Source organism: Perognathus longimembris, chromosome 17 (assembly GCF_023159225.1).
Source record: "Perognathus longimembris pacificus isolate PPM17 chromosome 17, ASM2315922v1, whole genome shotgun sequence".
Lineage (NCBI taxonomy): Eukaryota > Metazoa > Chordata > Mammalia > Rodentia > Heteromyidae > Perognathus > Perognathus longimembris.
The window spans coordinates 7728668-7747914 of NC_063177.1; the positions used below are offsets into that span (position 1 = coordinate 7728668).

Genomic DNA, 19247 nt, shown 5'->3' on the forward strand with positions numbered 1-19247 from the left:
TTAGCAGTGGCTGTGTCTTCCATCCCAAATTGGCAGGCCTTATGCCATGTGTGATGGAGTCAGGCAGGAGAGATCTGGGCAAGGCTGCGGTGGCATCTCCCAGAAACCTCTGGATAGGCTGTCACCTCCTGCTGGATTGCCTGTAAGATTTTGCACAGACTGGTTAAAGACATCTAAAATCCCCCAGCATTTCCTAGCTGGTTGCTCTGAGTATTCTCTGGCTTTTGTAGGCTGATGCCCTCTTGGTTTAAGCAGGATGATGACTTTAAGAGATTTTCCTAGTCACAAAATCCCAAGGTAACTCTGTGGCTTCCAACAGCTATGATGCCTTTGACCTGGCAAAATGTTAGCACTCTGGTTGTTTAAATTTCCATCTAGGAATGTAATATAAGTCTTTGCCTCAGCATTATTTGCATCTGAAAGACTCTGAACTCAAGTGACAATTTTTTTCTTAATGTAGGAATCACAATTACAAATTTAGAAACACTTATCCATTTAGCCTTCCAATAAATTAGTGAGAATCATTAGTTTGCTTTGCCATATTTTTCTACATACAGGGCTAATGAGAATTTACTTTTATCCCCACAGCTAATTATACATACTTTAAAATGCTTGCCTGATTATATGCAATTTAAGATAGTCTCACACAGAATTTAGCACCAAATCATTAGACTGATATCCAAGACAATTGTGACAAAAGTACCTTTAACCGTGTTTACCAGAATTATAAAGCACAAGAGATTTGGTCTCAGCACCTGGCTTTTTCAATATCTCCACACGTAAGAGTAGCACAGGAATCAAATCACATCAGACAAACAAGCCTTTTTAACCATCAAGAAAAACTCCTTTAATTTCTAGTATCTTCGAACTGGTAATTTTAGGAAATCCAACCAAATTGCTTATTGCTGTATCAGAACCGTTTGTTTGCCCCCCAAACACTCCGTTTTAGTTGGAAACCTGGGACTTTCTCTTGTTTTAACTCCGCCTGTAAGCAGTATGGGAAAGTTTAACACAGAGCGAAATGACAGGATAGGCTGCAGGGTCATAGTGGGACGCCTTTCTCACAGACCATCTGCGGGTCTGCAGACAGGCTGTTAGCCCCACCCAGCTGCTGTGAAGCAGCCAGAAGTCTGCCAGCCACTGAGTCCCTGCCCAGCCTCGAGGAATCCAGCACTCCTGCCAGCAAGGGTGGGAGCAGGGAGAGGCCATCCCGACTTCTCAAGCACTGATAACAAAAATCTAAGACCCTGTCTCTTTTCCAACAGATACATAGTCCAATCCAGTAGATTTGGGGCCTGCTTTAGGGGTAGGGAAAGAGCGCAAGCTCTGTGCTCTGGGGCACCACCGCACTCCATGCAGCCGCCTCCGCTCACTAATCCGTACCTAGAAATCCCAGGCGGGGGCAGCAGTAACTGCCCCGAGCGCTGCTGCCGCCGCCCCATGCACCCTCTGCGCTCCTCCGCCCCGCAGCCGCCATGGCAGGTTTCCCACGGGAAGCTCAAAGCCACACTGTCCCGCGCTGCCAGGCACCGGGAGAAGCGCAAAGCTGCACACCCTCGCGTGTGCACGCCCATCCCCGCAGGCCACAAAAATCCCTCGGCCCTTGGCCTGAATATCCCAAAAGTACAATCCGGTATTTGGAGCATGAATCTACTCAAGATCTGCCTCATCCTATTTTTGCTGATTGACTAGGGGAACACACACGTCCAGAGTGCACGATCCAAGTTCAAGGGCTTACCGATTAGCTCAGAATTTCGGTTTCCGTGGGCCGCTGCCCCACATTGGGCACCAGATGTGGCAGTCTGTCTGTCCGCCTCCTGTGTGACCCCTTTCATTCTCACACACGAGCTGCCTGACCCTCAGGCAGCAAGGCCGGAATGAGGGTCATGTGAAATCCTCAGAACCCGTGTGTGAACGCAAAGGTGCCCTTCCTTCCCTTTGACTCACTAAGAACAAAAGGCGCGAGACACAGGGGCTTCTTCAGGGAAAGCTCCTTGGATTTCTGTTTAATAAGGGGAAGGGCAAATACACTTATACCAGCAGTGACGGTGGGAAGGGGAGGGACTTGGAGTGCCTAGCTAGGCACTAGCGATTGGCTAATGAGCTATCCGTCCAAGAGCGACATCCTAGGACCTCCTCCAAGGTTAACATCACGTCCCATAGGGTCCCCATCCCCTGGGTACTGCCAGCGCCAAGGTGGCACATGTGCTCTCCCCTGAGAGGCGGGGGCTGGTTTGCTTCTCTTCCAGTTGAACCCAGAAGGAGGTGGGATGGGCTAGCTGCTGGGCCAGCAGCTAGCCGCCCCAGGTCTTAAAGGCATAGCCATCCCCTACAAGTGAGCACTCGATGCTACCCTGCTTCTCAACTCCTTCTTCCCAATTTCTCCTTCAAGAATCAGACAAGGTATTGCCCAGGTTTCTTCTGTGGAAATGTGTACACTCATACACAAGATGCAACTTGGTTTACATTGCAAATGAAACACTTTTGGCTTATGTAGAGCAATTGTGTTTAAAATAGCTACAGACTATCATAAAGAAGAAAGAAAACTCCCATTTCTATTTTAGCCAGATGCATAAGTTGGCTTTCGTTGAATCCTTTTTGTACTAATTCTGTTACTTGTGAGATTTTTGTTTTTTAACTCTTTTCCTGTGCATTATATTAAGTAAAAGCTTCTCAGCAGGGGAACTATAAAAGGATTGTAGATACAGGTCCCTCAAGCCAAAGACTTGACATGAGTATCTCCAGTCATGATAAGCTTCTTAAATCTGGCCACTGTAGCGACATTTGGCATTTCTAGGTGAGCCAAGAAAGGAAAAATATGGAACTGAAGATTTTTTAGAAAATGTTGGGGTCAGTGATGCACTGTGGGATGTTGCTGGCTTCAGAAGAGGTTTTAGATAAATCCTATCCAGTTTTAATGAGAAAAGAAAATCCACGATGTTGATATTCTTTGCCAACAATTTAACTAAAAGTTTAGTAACATAGATCCCTGTGATTCACACTTGTAATTCTAGAAACTCAGAAAGCAAGACTGATTCAAATGTTTTCAGCAGGGCATAAAAGTTGGAGAGACTCCATCTCCAATGGAACAGTAAAGGGCAGGACTGAAGGGATGTCTCAATGGTAAAGCACTAGTCGTGAGAAAGAAAACTGAGCAAGAACACAAGACACTGAACTAAAAGATTGGTACCAAAAATAAATAACTGATAAATAAACAGTTTGGCCTAAATTTTCTTCCTTTATTACTTCAAAATATATGTTGTTGTTAAGCTTGCCCCAAGCTTTTTTTCCTCAAGGCTAGCACTGTACCACTTGAGCCACAGCACCACTTCTACTCCTTTCCCTTGGATTAATTTTTAATCATATGGAAGTGGTCTTCAACCACTAAAACTGAAGGTCAGGCCACCTCACATGGACCTGATCTCTTGCCTTCCTCTGATGGGCTGTCCCTAAGCCTGCTGTCCTCAGAAGATGAGGAGGAGGGCTGTGTGAGGGTGCAAGGAGACAGGCAGGCAAGACTGGGAATAAGTTGGTACCTTGTAAACAGGATGTATCATCAGAAGACACCGCATGGTGGCCACAGCAAAGACCTCAGCCATCAAGTGACCCCTCAGAAGATGTGACTGCAGCTCCTGCAGCTGCAAGTCAGAGCTGCGTACCCATCATTTGGCCAGGACCCAGACGGTTGGGGAATCTGTGGGCAGGAAAATTGGGGGTGAGCTGGATCCAATTTTGGGCAGTTCAATCTGGAAAAAGGACAAGAGTGGAAAGGAAGAAGTTGGAGGAGGGCTGAGTGCCAGGGGCCCAGCGATTCCTCCTCTCTTGCACCTGTCCTCCCTCCCTTCCTCCTCTGAAGTTGCCTGGCTCTCTCCTTTTCACTGCAGCTGCCCAGGCTAGATGCCATTTCCCCCATGCCCTCCTACCATTCACTGTGGTGTGCCAGCACTGTGCCGGCCTGAGTGCCTTCAGCGTCTGCAGGAAGTGTGCATCCACCATCCCTGCCAGCCTCTGCTTCCCCTTTCAGTACCCTGAGTGTGGCAGAACAGCCCCCTTCCTCCTTCATCCCACACTCTTGTGAAGAAATCCTGGGCTTTCCCCAAGCTTCAGTGTGACTTCTGCACAGAGCACTGGGCTCTGGTTTTAAGCAGCCAAAAGCTCAAATGTGCACGGATTACCGCCATTCCTAAAGCTACTGCCCCACGGGACCCTAGCACCTCCCATAGCCTTGGAATGAGACCCAAGTCCCCAGTGGTAGGACTGCTTCAATTCATACTAAATACAGCTCACACCTAAGGTGTCCACATCTTCCACAACAGGCTTCCCCAGTCCCAGTGATTCTACACAGTTTAGCTTGGTTAGGCTGGCTATCTCACAACACATTGTTCCTTTACAACACAACACTGTTCACTGACAATGTGACTTTTTACACCTCAGGCTATGTGCCCACACATTTAACCTCTCAAGTTCAGTCCTGAGTCCCCTTGCTTGTCTTAGTACTAATGCTCATCCAAGAACCCTTCCAACGTCTTCAGAATAATATTTACCATATATGTGTACATACATATATGTGTATGCATACATATATGTGTGTATTTCGATCACTTACACAGACTTACACTTTCTCGAGAAAGAGAGAGGTTACAAACCCCTGAGAATCACACTTTGAACCTTCCCCCTGTAAAGGCCTCCTCCAGTGCCTTAGCACCACCTGTGTGCTGACGGGGAGAGGATGATCACTTGGATAGGGCAGGCTGACTGAGAAGACCAGCCATGCTAGAACAGCTCTCCTGGGGTCTCTCACCTGGATGGCCATGGGGAAGAGTTGACCATCAGGCTGCAGTTTCAGCAGGACCAGAGGAGCAGCCAGGTACTGCTGCCTAAAATGGATGACATTGGCCTTGATTCCATTCAGCAGGGAGAAGTCAGCTTCAGTGTCCCGCCTTGGACGAGAGTGAGAACAAGGGCTACTGTCAGCAAGAGGCATCTCCTTCCCACCCAGATTCCTCAAGTGAACACGGGACAGAAAGCGCCTGGCTTGTCTCCCCTACCCCTTACATCATGGTGTTCATTGTGAGCTTAGTGTCACCCCACTCTGAAGCCATACATCTGAATTAGGCCCAGTGTCACAGAAGAGGAAACAGATGATCAGACAGCATGGCTATCTTGCCTAGGGTCACAGAGCTTACAACAGCAGAGGCAAGATTCAAATCAAGTCTTCCCAGCCCTACATGGCTGTGGATTTGTCCCAGAACCCCATGCTCATACCTGGAGCTCCTTCTCCAGCTGGGCCTGCAGGTCCTCCATCCCGGAAGGGAGCATGAGGCGAGCAGGAAGGCAGACACAGCATCTCAGCACCATGGGGTTGGCGCCATTGAGAAACTAGTTCCCAAAGAATGTGTCCTCCTTCCAGGAGTCTCGAACCTGTCCTGGGGATGGCAGTTGATTGTGCTATGGCACCCAAGCTCCTGGTCCTTCTAACCCCCACCTGACCATCCCCATGGGAGCTTGTTCTGCCAGAGGCACTTAAGCCTCTGCTTCCCATGTCCAGCTCTTTCAAGTTCCCTGATTCAAGATGGATTAGGGGAGTATGGGAAGTACTGGGGTGGAGGAACTGACCAGCCAGCTTGCCATAGCTACTCTTGAAGACACAGTTGAAGTCATCAGAATTATCCCAGGAAGCCATAGCATTTTGGGACATTTTGAAAATGAAGTCTGCCATCCTGCAGGAAGAATGGGGTCCATTTGAACCCAACATCACAGCCACAAGCACCTATCATGGAGTAGCCCAGCCCTGTGCAGTCCCTGAGCCCACCGTCTCCACCTGGCAGGATGCCACCTTCCCACACCGGCTGCCCAGCTCTCACCCCACAGCCAGGGACGTTTCAAAGTCCATGAGTTTGTCCTCTTAAATCGCTTATTAGCAGGGAGGTCAGATAAGATTTTCCTAGCCACATTCAGGATTAAACCATCGTTCCAGTTACCCAACCTGGGCAAGAATTAAACCAATGCGTGGGTCCTCCAAAAGTTTTAGCATCTGACTATGTGATCACTGGGCTGGGTTCAGAGGGAAAGGCTAACCGGTACAGCTTCACTCTTTCCTGCAATTCCTCTTCCCTGTTTTTTTTTGTTTGTTTTGCTTTGTTTTTTGCCAGTCCTGGGACTTGAACTCAGGGCCTGCTCTCTGTCCCTGAATTTTTTTTTGGTCAAGGCTATCACTTTGCCAATTGAGCCACCAGTGGCACTTCTGGCCTTTTTATGTGGTACTAAGGAAATGACCCAGGGCTTCATGTATACGAGAGGAGCACTCTTGCCACTAGGCCATATTCCCAGCTCTTTCCTTCTGTTTCTTGAACAGATTTGGGGGATCTTCAACCACTGTGTGGCCTGGAATTGGAAAGAGAGCATGATGGAAAATCTGCCCAAGGCTTCTCCCAGTGCCTGCTAGGTATGTCTCTTCAGCCAGCCCTCCGAACCAGCACTTGACCTGCAAGGTTCATTCTAGAATTCATGCATACAGCACAGTGATAGCAGCTCTGCAAGAATACTCTTTAACAACTCCTGGGGACCTTCTGCCCTCTGCATGCTGACTGTAACCTCTGTACCTGCTTCCTCCATAAACACTCATAAGCTCCCTTTGCCTTTGCACAAGCACGCTCCACCTACTCACCAGTGCCCTCTGGAAGGATCAGAATGCCTCTGCCTTGCACCCAGTGGTAACAAGGAAACCTGTACTCTGCCCCTCCATCCCCAAGGCCCTGCACAGAGATCCAGTTGCAGAACCAGGCATCATTCTGCATAAGGTGCCATTTTTGCAGTTTCACAAATGGCAGTAGCCCAAGGTACTCTGACACATCCACCTTGAATTCTTCCTCCTGTCGATGACATTAACTTTGTATGGGCAGCACCTCTGGATGAGGTGCTAGAGGTGAATCCTGCTTCCACTGAACCATGGGAAAACTGACAAGAAGAAAGGCAGAAATGGACAGGGAGTACACATGCCCAAGTCCCAGTATCAAGTATCTGAGCCTACACCAAGGACAGTAGATGGGCAAGTGCACCTCTTCCTTCTTATTCTTCCCTACAGTCAATCTTCCAAGTGCTGGGCCAGGCACTGGAAATGCTGCACAGAATCTGAGGCAGGGCTGACTAGCTGCAGCTGAGACCCTGCCAAGCCTGAGGCCAGACAAGGACCCCTCTCCTCTGTGGCAGACTTCTAGAAGGCTGCTCCATTCAAGCAGAAACCTAGAGCAGTGGCCTGGCCAAGAAAAGTGAGAGCAAGAAAAAAGAGAGAGGGGAAATAAGACTGCCACAGGGAGCAGGAGCACAGAGTATCAGGTCTGAGGAGACAGCTTGACCAAGAGTCCTCAAGGGTAAGCCAAAGGCATTAGAGCAGAAGCCACTCAAATGTTCTAAGTAGAGAATGTTGTAAAAGTAAGAATGTACTGTGGAAAGATGGCTCTGGAACAGAGCCTACCAGGGAGAACATCAGGACAAGGAAGGCAATTGTGCAGGAGATAAAACTGACTGGGCTTTCTCCCTTCCAAGTCAGGGGGCTCTCCCAATAAACAAGAAGGTTTGGTTAATGAGTTTAGATGTAGGCACACAAGGGTGTCTGCACTAATTAGTTTATGAAAGGCTTAAATTCATGAAAATGTTTAAGAGAAAAACAGTCCTAAGTGGGTGCTGGTGGAGCATGCCTGCAATCCTAGCTACTTGGGAGGGTGAGACCTGAGGATAGCATTTTGAAGCTAGCATGGACAGAAAAGTTTGCATGAGACTCTAATCTTCAATTAACAACCAAAAAACATGAAGTGAAGGGTAGAGTGCTAGCCTTGAGCAAAAACAGAGCTCAGGGACAGTGCCTAGGCCCTGAGTTGAAGTTGTATAACCTATAAAAAGAAAGAAATTGCTGTAAACATATAAAAGGTATTACAACACAGAGAATAATTAGGACATTTGATGTTTTATAGGTTTTTATTTTTTTAATGTTACTACTTATGAGCACATGTAGTTATTTCTTCAAAATACATATCTGGGGCTGGGGATATGGCCTAGTGTCAAGAGTGCTTGCCTCATATACATGAAGCCCTGGGTTCAATTCCTCAGTACCACATAAAAAGGCCAGAAGTGGCACTGTGGCTAAAGTGGCAGAGTGCTAGCCTTGAGCCAAAAGAAGCCAGGGACAGTACTCAGGCCCTGAGTTCAAGCCCCAGGACTGGCCAAAAAAAATACATATCTGTTTATAATGAACAGATATATGCTTGTTTCCATTGGTAAATAGATAAAAGCAGATAGATGTGTATGAGCCAATTAGATCTGAACAAATTGGGAATCATTCCAAACTAGGAAGGACTAATCAGCAATGTGCTTATACATGATAGCAAGGCAGAAAAAGGTTCAAACACTTACCCATTGTTAGGTCCTCTCCCTGAGGGCTACATGCAGATGCCCCCACCTCATTAAGTCTCCACCCAGTTACCTGGGTAACCTGCAGACCTGGAGGCAGTTACCTCCCCTTTCCCTGAGGTCACCTCCTAATCCACCTGGCCACACCCCTTGCCCCTGCCCTAAATAAAGCAGGGCTGGGTGGGGGTCTCTCTCTCTCTCTCCCTTCTCTCCGGCCATGGATCATCTTGGCCACAGGCCAGCAGTTCGGTAATAAACTTTCTCTCCTGCCTGAATACCGCATGGCGTTCTCCTTTACCAGCTACCTACTTAAAAAACCTAACACCCATCACAGGTGCTTGTGCTGCACAACCAAGGAGAAAGTGGTTCTGGGCTCATCAAATGTGCTAAAAGAAAATGTCAATGTGGAAACACAATCCTTCTTTCCTAAAGATTGATTCTACTAGATGTCCCATTAACCCTAAGAGAAAATTAACAATGCATACATGATTTTCATAATGCTAACAAAGCAAAACTACATGGCACATGACATTATGACAGACCATCTTCATATCTCTGGCCAAGTCAACAGAAAGGGGTGCTTCATTTCAAGGGAGAGACAGGTTGTAGAAACAGAGACTTATGTGGAAGACACAAACACTGAAAGACCAAGGCAGCAGGAGATATTTTACTGGAAAAATATAGCTCCATGGGACAAACAAGATTCACAGTCCCAGTCCTGAATCCAAATGCTCTGAAGACCAATTCATTTATAGCCTCAGAAGATATGAAGATTGAGGACATTAAGAAGTATTATTTTGGAGGACTAGAGAAGATCTAATGCATTTTCTGTAGCAACAAGAAAATATTAAAAGTCATATGTTAGTGACCTCATGAAATTATCTTAGCCAGGCACAGTGGCATATGCCTACTGGTCCTAGCTACTCGGGAGTCTAAATCAGGAGAATCACTTGAGTCCAAGAATTTGGCCTGCCTGGCCTCATTGTATAACACTGAAAGAAAGCGAGGGCCAGGTACCAGTGGCTCATACCTATAATCCTAGCTACTCCAAAGATTGAGATGTGGAGGATCAAGGTTTAAAGCCAGCCTGTACAGAAAAGTCTGATAGACTCCCATCTCTAATTAGCCTGCAAAAAGCCAGGCTGGAGGTATGGCTCAAATGACAGAGTGCCAGAGGCTGGGAATGTAGCTTAGCAGTAGGGTGCTTGCCTAGCATGTGTGAAGCCCTGGGTTCCATTCCTCAGTACCACATAAACAGAAAAGGCTGGAAGTGGCACTGTGGCTCAAGTGGTAGAGTGGTAGCCTTGAGCAAAAGAAACTGAAGGACAGTGCCCAGGTCCTAATTTCAAGCCCCAGGACTGGGAAAAAAAAAAAAAAAAAAGATAGAGTGACAGATAAGTAAACCAACCAAGTGAGTTAGAAGCCCTAGGTTTGGGGCAGGGTGGGGGGGTGAGGGGTAGAGGGTTTCCCAGTGCTGATGAAAGAGAATAACAAAGAGAGAGGTGGGGAAAGAGGAAGGAACAAAAGAAGGAAGGAAACTAGCAAGCAAGGGAGGGAGGGAGGGAAGGAGGGAGGGAGGGAGGAAGAAAGCAGGAGGAGGAGAAGGAAAAGGGGAGAAGGAAGGAAAAAACTGTAATCCAATTTCAATGGTTTAACAAATGTTAATGCAATTTAGTCATTGTTCAAATATTAAAGAAAATTTATGTCTCCAAGTTCCATTTATACATGTTAAATAAATGGAGGGGGAGGAGAAGGGGGAGGGAAGGAGGGAGGGAGGGGGAAGGGTAGAGGGGAGGGGGGAGGGAGGGGGGAGGGAGAGGGGAGGGAGGGGGGAGGGAGGGGGGAGGGAGAGGGGGGAAGGGAGGGGGAAGGGAAAAGGGGGAAGGGAGGGGGGGGGAGGGAGAGGGGGGAAGGGAGGGTGATCAGCCAGCAAATCAAAATTATTGACAGCTTTGATGTTGAAAGGACTAAACATTAATTCAGATTCACTGAGAAAGGTTTCAGGTAGACACAAAAATGAGTAACATACTGGGTACAAACAATGTATAGACAAGCTTGGACAAACAGCAACACTTTTCTATGTCTGGATCACCGGACATAGCCAATTCTGTTTGCCTTCCTCTCTCCCCATGTTTCTTTGTCACTGACAAGAGATAGTCAAATAAATATCAGAAAGAACCCTGAAAATTGAGCCTATTTTTATCTCTGGATTCTAATATACTTGTTGTTTTCACTATAGTCCAGAATTCAATGTGAGGATTGGAACTGTGGTCAGAATATTTCACTAAAATTGGGAAATAAGGAAATAAATAAGTGAAATTTTCCAAGAGCCACTGTCAGAAAGTATGAGTGGCCTCTAAATTGGCCACACTGTTGACTGTGCAAATGCCCAACAGTTGTCAATATGGCATTCAATAACATTTCTGCAGGAGCTGGAAATCAGAGTTCAAATAAGCATATAAACTACAAGGAGGAGAAAAGATCACTTTATCATATGCCTTAGCATAAACTGAGCCACTGTTATTTGGAAAGCTACAGAAAAAGTCATTAATTCAGACTAAAAAATAATGAAATTAGTAAGACTCCATCTCAACTAATGCAACTCAGGTTGTGGTTAAGATGGGGTGTTGCTAACTTTTCCTGGAATAGCCCTGAAACATGATCATCCTAATCTGTTCCCCACATAGCTTGGATTATAGGTGCGCCCCACCACACCCAGCCCTAAATATAGCTATTGATATGTAGGGAGCCAACAGCAAAGTTCATCCTGACCTCTGGCTATGTTATCTCAAGGACGTGCAAGGACAGGGCTTACTTGAAGGACAGCACTAATCCGGAGATGTTTTGGTTTTTTGGGGGGCCAGTCCTGGGGCTTGGACTCAGGGCCTGAGCACTGTCCCTGGCTTCTTTTTGCTCAAGGCTAGCACTCTGCCACTTGAGCCACAGCGCCACTTTTGGCCATTTTCTGTATATGTGGTGCTGGGGAATCGAACCCAGGGCCTCATGTATATGAGGCAGGCACTCTTGCCACTAGGCCATATCCCCAGCCCCCCGGAGATGTTTTATTATGCCCACAAGAGTCTGTTTTATGTAAACCATTCAACCTCATCTTGTTTTACTGCCTCTTGTTATTTACCAACTTCAGGGCCTTCCTGTTTTCTTAAACCTTAATTAATCCTATGCCATTCCCTGGTTCCTAATCTGTATATAAGCTGGAAGTTAAGAATAAATGGCGCTGCAGTCTTGAGTCTTGAGCTGCAGACCTCCCGGACCCCATCTTTGTCTCTTGTCTTTTTTCTCTTGTCTTATATCTTTCTTTTTCTTTAATCCTCATCCACCACATTCAGGATTCCCTTTCGCTGCCGGCTGGCTCTGGCATTGATATGCTACTATTTTACAATTATCTGTATGTTCCCTCAGTTTTGTGCTGTTTTCCCTCTTATGGCCTTCTTTTAAACACTTAAGTGTTACATTTTAATTTTTCTCTTATCTTTGGGGATAGATTTCTTTGTTTTGTTTTTCAAATGGTTCTCTGGAATTATCATATACATGTCTAGCTGTTGAAAGTCTACTTGGGGCCTAGAATGTAGCTCAGTGGCAAAGCACTTGCCTATCAAGTGCAACATGCTGGATTCAATCCTCAGTACCAAAAAAAAAAAAAAAGAAGAAGAAAAGAAAAGAAAAGATAACAATACAGTGAAAGTTATTACTTTTAATCACATAAAGTAAAAATGTAAAAGTGCTACCACCATCTAGTGCCTTTGTCCCTTTTATGTTTTAGATTTCATATGTATTACATCTAAATGCACCAAATTCTACCAATGTACTAATTTTTGCCTTCAACAGTCAAAGATACTGGAAAAGACTGAAGAAGATACCAAGAATGACAAGACCTCACAGACTCTGTCAAAATCATTGGGCAGGGCTGGGAATGTGGCTGAGTGATAGAGTGCTTGCCTAGCATTCATGAAGCCTTGGGTTCGATTCCTCAGCACCACATAAACAGAAAAGGCCGGAAGTGGTGCTGTGGCTCAAGTGGTAGAATGCTAGCCTTGAGCAAAAGAAAGCAAGAGCCAGTGCTCCAGCCCTGAGTTCAAGCACCAGGACTGGCAAAAAAAAAAAAAAAATCATGGGGAAAGATGAGAAAGAAGAAATAAAAACAAAAAGCACTGGCAATTTACTTTTTAAAATGGCAAAAATCTTAGTTACATATGTGATCGAGGTGTACAGAAGCCCCAACCAGGCAATATTGAAAAAGAAACACCCCCAAACAACTTACAGTAAAAACACTATATACACAGAACAAAAAATGTAAAAGAGGGGCTGGGGATATGGCCTAGTGGCAAGAGCGCTTGCCTCATATACATTAAGTCCTCAGTTCTATTCCCCAGCACCACATATACAGAAAAATGGCCAGAAGTGGCGCTGTGGCTCAAGAGGTAGAGTGCTAGCCTTGAGCAAAAAGAAACCAGGACAGTGCTCAAGTCCTGAGTCCAAGGCCCAGGACTGGCAAAAAAAAAAAAAAAAAATGTAAAAGATACTAAAAGACAGGACAAGAAACTTACAGTGCCAAGTCTATTAGAATAACAACAGATTCTTTGATAAGGATACTAAATGAAAGGAAGGCATGAAAAGACATGAAAGACAACAACTGCCCAACTGAAGAACATATTGTTGAAAGACATGAGTCACTAAAAAAACAGAGAAATAAAAAAGGTCCTGAAAACTAATGAAAAAAGTTCATAGGGGCTGGGAATATGGCCTAGTGGTAAGAGTGCTTGCTTTGTATATATGAAGCCCTGGGTTCGATTCCCCAGCACCACATATATAGAAAACAGCCAGAAGTGGCACTATGGCTCAAGTGACAGAGTGCTAGCCTTGAGCAAAAAGAAGCCAGGGACAGTGCTCAGGCCCTGAGTCCAAGGCCCAGGCCCAAAAAAAAAAAAAAAGTTCATAGTAACAACTGTTTACAACAAGTAAATACAAGTATACCAATACTCACAATGTAACTAACTTCTAGCAAAATAGAAACAAAACAAATCCAATTTAGTATATAGAGATAAGTAGTAAAGGCAGAAATTACTGCATTGGAGACAAAAACTATGCAAAGCATTAATGAAATTAAAAAGCTGGTTCTAGCAGGCCACCAGTGACTCATGCCTGTAATCCTAGCTACTCAGGAAGTAAAATCCAAGGATTCTGGTCCAGCCCAGACAAGAAAGTCCATGAGATTCCTATCTCATTGAAACCCTAGAAAACTGGAAGTGGACAGAGCTGTGGCTTAAAGTGATAGAGCACTAACTACCCTTGACAAAACAGCTCAAAAGCTCAGGGACAGCACTCAGGCCCTGAGTTCAAGCCTTACAACATACAAAAATTAATCAATTAAAATTTTAATATGGTTCTTCTTAAGATTAAGACTAGTAAACCCATAGCTAATTTGACCAATAGAAGAAAACAGCCAGCTGCAGTGGCTCAGGTCTATAATCCTAGCTACTCAGAAGGCTGAGATCTGAAGAAAGACATTCGAAGCCAACCAAGGCAGAAAAATCTCTGAGACTCTTCAATTAAGCACCAGAAAAGTGAGAAATGTAGCTGTGGTTCAACGTAGAGTGCTAGTGTTGAGCAAAATAAGCTCAGAGACAGTACCCAGGCTCTGAGTTTTCCATGTACTGGGACTGGCACCAAAAGAATTTTTTTTTTTTTTTTTTTGCCAGTCCTGGGCCTTGGACTCAGGGCCTGATCGCTGTCCCTGGCTTCTTTTTGCTCAAGGCTAACACTCTGCCACTTGAGCCACAGTGCCACTTCTGGCCTTTTCTATATATGTGACACTGAGGAATCCAACCTAGGGCTTTGTGTATACGAGGCAAGCACTGTTACCACTAGGCCATATTCCCGAAACAGATAAATTATTAAATACAGTTGACCCACCAAAACTGAAGAAAACAATGTAAACCAGTTAAACAGAACTATAATAAGTAATGGAACTGTAGCAGTAAAAGTCTCCCAATAAATACCAGGACTAGATGGATTCATGGCCAAATTCTAGCACACTTTCAAAGAAAAACTAATACCAATACTCTTCAAACTCTTTCATGAAATAGAAAAGAACTACTGGACTCATTCTATGAAGCAGGCCTTACACTCATTCCAAAACCAGAGATGGAACAAAAAAAGAAAATTATAGACTAATCTCTTGTAAATGGATTTCAACATCACATCAAAAAAGATCATATACCATGATGAAATTGGTTTCATCCCAGGAATAAGAGTATGTTTCAATATGCAAATCAATGAATGTATAATACATCAAACAGGAACAAGACCAAAACTCACATGATCATTTCAATAAATGCAAAATAGAAAAAAGCCTTTGACAAAATTCAACATCCTTCTGTGAAAAATCTCTGAAGAAGCCAGCAAAGTTTACTACAGAGATATAATAGCGAAAACAGGTTGGTAATGGCACAAAAACAGACCTGAAGTCCAATGGAACAATATAGAAGAGTTGGGTATAAAACCAAATATGTATAGCCAACTAATTTTTGACAAAGGAGAGAAAACATAATGGAGAAAGACAGTCTTTCAGCAAATGATGCTGAGAAGTTGGCTATCCACCTGTAGAAGACTAAAACTGGACCTCTATCTCTCACCCTGTACAAAAAAATCAATTCCTGTTTGACCAAAGAACTCAAAGGAAGAACTGAAACTAAAATTCACCACAGGAAAATGTAGGAAAAACTCAACATAGGCACAAGTAAGGGTTTTTTTTTTCTGCATAGGACTCTAGATGCCTAGATGATGGGAGACAGAATTGATAAATTGATAAATAGAAATACATCTAATTAAAGAGCTTCTGCACAATGAAAGAAACCAATTACTAGAAGAGACAACCCATAGAATAGGAAAAAAATCTTTACCAGCTATACAAAAGATAAATAATTAATATTCAGAATACATAAAGAACTTAAAATTTTAAATCAATGGGAAAGCAAATTGAGACTTCTCACAAGAAGAAATGCAAATGGCTCTGATAGGTACAGGAAGAAATGGTCAACATCCTTAGCCACAATGGAATTACAAAACACCAAGATTCCATCTCTCTCCCATCAGAATAATAACCATTAAGAAATAACAAATGCTGGTGAGGACGTGGGGGGAAAGGAACCTCCTCATGCAGTTACAGGGAATGTAAACAAATGCAGTCACTATGGAAATCAGTATCAACTTTTTTTTTTTTTTTTTTTTGCCAGTCTTGGGGCTTGGACTCAGGGCCTGAGCACTGGTCCCTGGCTTCTTTTTATTCAAGGATAGCACTCTACCACTTGAGCCTCAGTGCCACTTCTGGCTTTTTCTATATATGTGGTGCTGAGGAATCGAACCCAGGGCTTCACATATGCAAGGCAAGCACTCTACCACTAGACTATATTCCTAGACCATAGTATAAATTTTCCAAAAGACTAAAAATATACATTCTCTATGAGTCTACTATGTCACCATTGGATATATATCCAAAGGAGAGTAAGTAAATATACTAGAAAAACAACTCTGTATCTGTTTCTTGCAGCATCATTCACAATAGCAAAATGATGGAATCAGTTGAGGTACCCAACAAAATAAATGAAACTATATTGAAAGAGAGAGGGAGGGAGGGAGGGAGGGAGGAAGGGAGGAAAGGAGGGAGGGATAGACAGACAGACAGACATATGGTATCCCAAAAATCCTAGGGAAAAAAAAAAGACAAAAGGGGCTGGGGATATGGCCTAGTGGCAAGAGTGCTTGCCTCATATACATGAGGCCCTAGGTTCGATTCCCCAGCACCACATATACAGAAAATGGCCAGAAGTGGCGCTGTGGCTCAAGTGGTAGAGTGCTAGCCTTGAGCAAAAAGAAGCCAGGGATAGTGCTCAGGCCCTGAGTCCAAGCCCCAGGACTGGCAAAAAAAAAAAAAAAAGACAAAAGCTTTTCCAATAATCTCACCTAAGCTTTGACAAACTGTCTTCCCAATATTATAGTTCAGAGGTCCTGGGTTTGATTCCCCAGTACCACAAAAAAGAAACAAACAAAAAAAAATCACCCCAGGGCTGGGAATATGGCCTAGTGGTAGAGTGCTTGCCTCCCATACATGAAGCCCTGGGTTCCATTCCTCAGCACCACATATATAGAAAAAGCCAGAAGTGGCGCTGTGGCTCAAGTGGTAGAGTGCTAGCCTTGAGGCATAAAGAAGACAGGGACAGTGCTCAGGCCCTGAGTTCAATCCCCAGGACTGGCAAAAAATGTTTAGGGGCTGTGTAGTTCTAGACAGAAGGCTTGCTGCACATGCACACATTTCAGCATTTAAAAATATAAAATTTAGCTGGGCACTGGTGATTCATGCCTATAATCCTAGCTACTCAGGAGGCTGAAATCTGAGGATCCTAGTTCAAAGCCAGCCAGGGCAGGAAAAGTCTTTGAGACTCTTCCCATCAATTAATCACCAGGAAACCAGAAGTGGCACTGTGGCTCTAGTTGTAGAGCAGAAGAGCTCAGGAACAGTGCCCAGGCCCAGAGTTCAAGCCCCACAAGTGACAAAAAATGAACTAAAGTAAAATTTTCAGTACAACCAAAAAAAATCACCATAAGAAGTCAAAAGACAAACTCGGGCTGGGGGTTGGGGGGTGGAACTGCAACTCTGTTATAGACAAAAGGCTAAATTTTCCTAATCTATATAAAGAATTATGAATCAAGACAAAAAAGGTTCAAAAACACACACCTTTTTGCCTTTTACCATAATAGTAAAGACAAAGGGTTTAGAGAAATATTTGAGTGGAAACAAAAATTGCACAACAGCTAAGGAAGACTTGGCAACTCTACTTCTGGAAATTTATCAGGCAAATACTTAAGTGAAAAATGATATGTACACATACCATGTATGTATATGTACCCATCTATTTGCAGCAAGAGAATCAGCCTAAAAATGAGGTTGGGACTTTTAAATTCTAAAGAGCTGTCAAAGAGGGGCTGGGGATATAGCCTAGTGGCAAGAGCGCTTGCCTCATATACATGAAGTCCTGGGTTCGATTCCCCAGCACCACATATACAGAAAATGGCCAGAAGTGGCGCTGTGGCTCAAGTGGCAGAGTGCTAGCCTTGAGCAAAAAACAAGCCAGGGACAGTGCTCAGGCCCTGAGTCCAAGGCCCAGGACTGGCAAAAAAAAAAAAAAAAAAAAAAAAAAAAAAAGAGCTGTCAAAGAAAATGAGGAAGCTCTGTATGAACTAAAACAGATCTTCAACTTTCCATCAATTCCACTTTCAGATGTTATCTCAGTTCCAACCATTTTTCCACAATCTTGTAGGAAGCAAGAGTTAGATCCTAACTGGCATCTCTGCTACTACTGTACTGCCTTTCATCTATTCCCCACCCATGAACTTCAGACATAAATCATGTCAATTATCTGCTTAATTATCTCCAACAGCTTCCTTCCTCACCTCCAGTAGAAGCCACACAGACACATCTCATTCCCACTTTACTCATTCTTCCCCCTCATCTGCCCTTTTACAAACTCCCTGGTCCCCTTGAAACAAGACTGCTCCTTTTAGGATCATTGTACTTGCCACCAAAGTAAGTACACTCCTAGAAAATTCTCGAGAATTCTACACTGCTTTCAACTTCAAGTTAGGGCTTCTTAAAATTACATATGCACCGGGGCTGGGGATATAGCCTAGTGGCAAGAGTGCCTGCCTCGGATACACGAGGCCCTAGGTTCGATTCCCCAGCACCACATATACAGAAAACGGCCAGAAGCGGCGCTGTGGCTCAAGTGGCAGAGTGCTAGCCTTGAGTGGGAAGAAGCCAGGGACAGTGCTCAGGCCCTGAGTCCAAGGCCCAGGACTGGCCAAAAAAAAAAAAAAAAAAAATTACATATGCAAGAGCACATACCTGTAAGCTAAGCACTAGAGAAACAAGCAGGAGAATCCTGAATGTCAGGCCAGCCTGGGCTGCATTGAGGTGAGCCTCAACTAAAAACCCTGCCCCCTAACAAAAAAATTAATACTCAAAAGTACTAACACAGTGAACATACTGTTCTCCACAATTAAACTTGCTTGAAACTTTTCGTCAGTATGTTGAAGACATACCCATACAAACTTATCACCTACCTTCCTTTCTTTTTCCCACTGCACTTGTCACAATCTAATTCATATTTTATTTGTGCAATGACCCTCTAAACATCTTGACTATAAATCCCATCAGGGCTCAATTGATATTGGGGTGGGGGGGAGGGGAGCAGAGACAGGGAGGCCTTGGGGCTTGAATGAGGCCTGGGCTGTTCCTGAGCTTCTTTGTGCTCAAGGCTAGTTCTCTACTACTTGAGCCACAGCACCGCTTCCAGCTGTTTCTGAGTAGTTTACTGCTGATGGAAATCTAAGAGACATTCCTGCCAAGGCTGGATTTTTTTCATTCATTGCTCCAAAATAAAAAAACAGTGCCCATCACAGTATCAACATCAAATAGCTGGTTTTGACACTGATCAAATAATCACCGGGGAAAATTGGATAAAGGACATTTTGTCACTTCCCCAATCTCTCCCATCTTTGCAACCCCATTTGGATCAATAATTATTTCAAAAATATCAAGTGTCTAGTACATAACTAGTACTATGCATAGTATTGGCTGAGTGAATCCCTACAACAGTGAAATTGATTTCATGTGGAAATATACTATCATATGTAAAAAACAGCATTTATTACCTGTACATGCATATGTCATTATTTGCTTGTGTATGCACACAATGTCTCTAGAAGTAACATATAAAATACTGATTATTATATCTGCTTCAAGGAGAAAGTTTGTGTGCCTAGGA

General features: G+C 44.2%; 1 long non-coding RNA gene and 1 pseudogene across 1 annotated transcript; both read right to left on the reverse strand.

The window, feature by feature from the left end:
- The window catches only part of LOC125365783, a 74995-nt pseudogene extending 67979 nt beyond the window's left edge, over window positions 1–7016 (reverse strand).
- On the reverse strand, window positions 5399–5921 carry LOC125365835. Its single transcript, XR_007213746.1, has 3 exons — window positions 5865–5921; window positions 5617–5720; window positions 5399–5426 (listed from the first exon to the last, which is right to left on the reverse strand). It is a non-coding gene; the product is annotated as an uncharacterized LOC125365835 (long non-coding RNA).
- Window positions 7017–19247: the final 12231 nt, after the last annotated feature.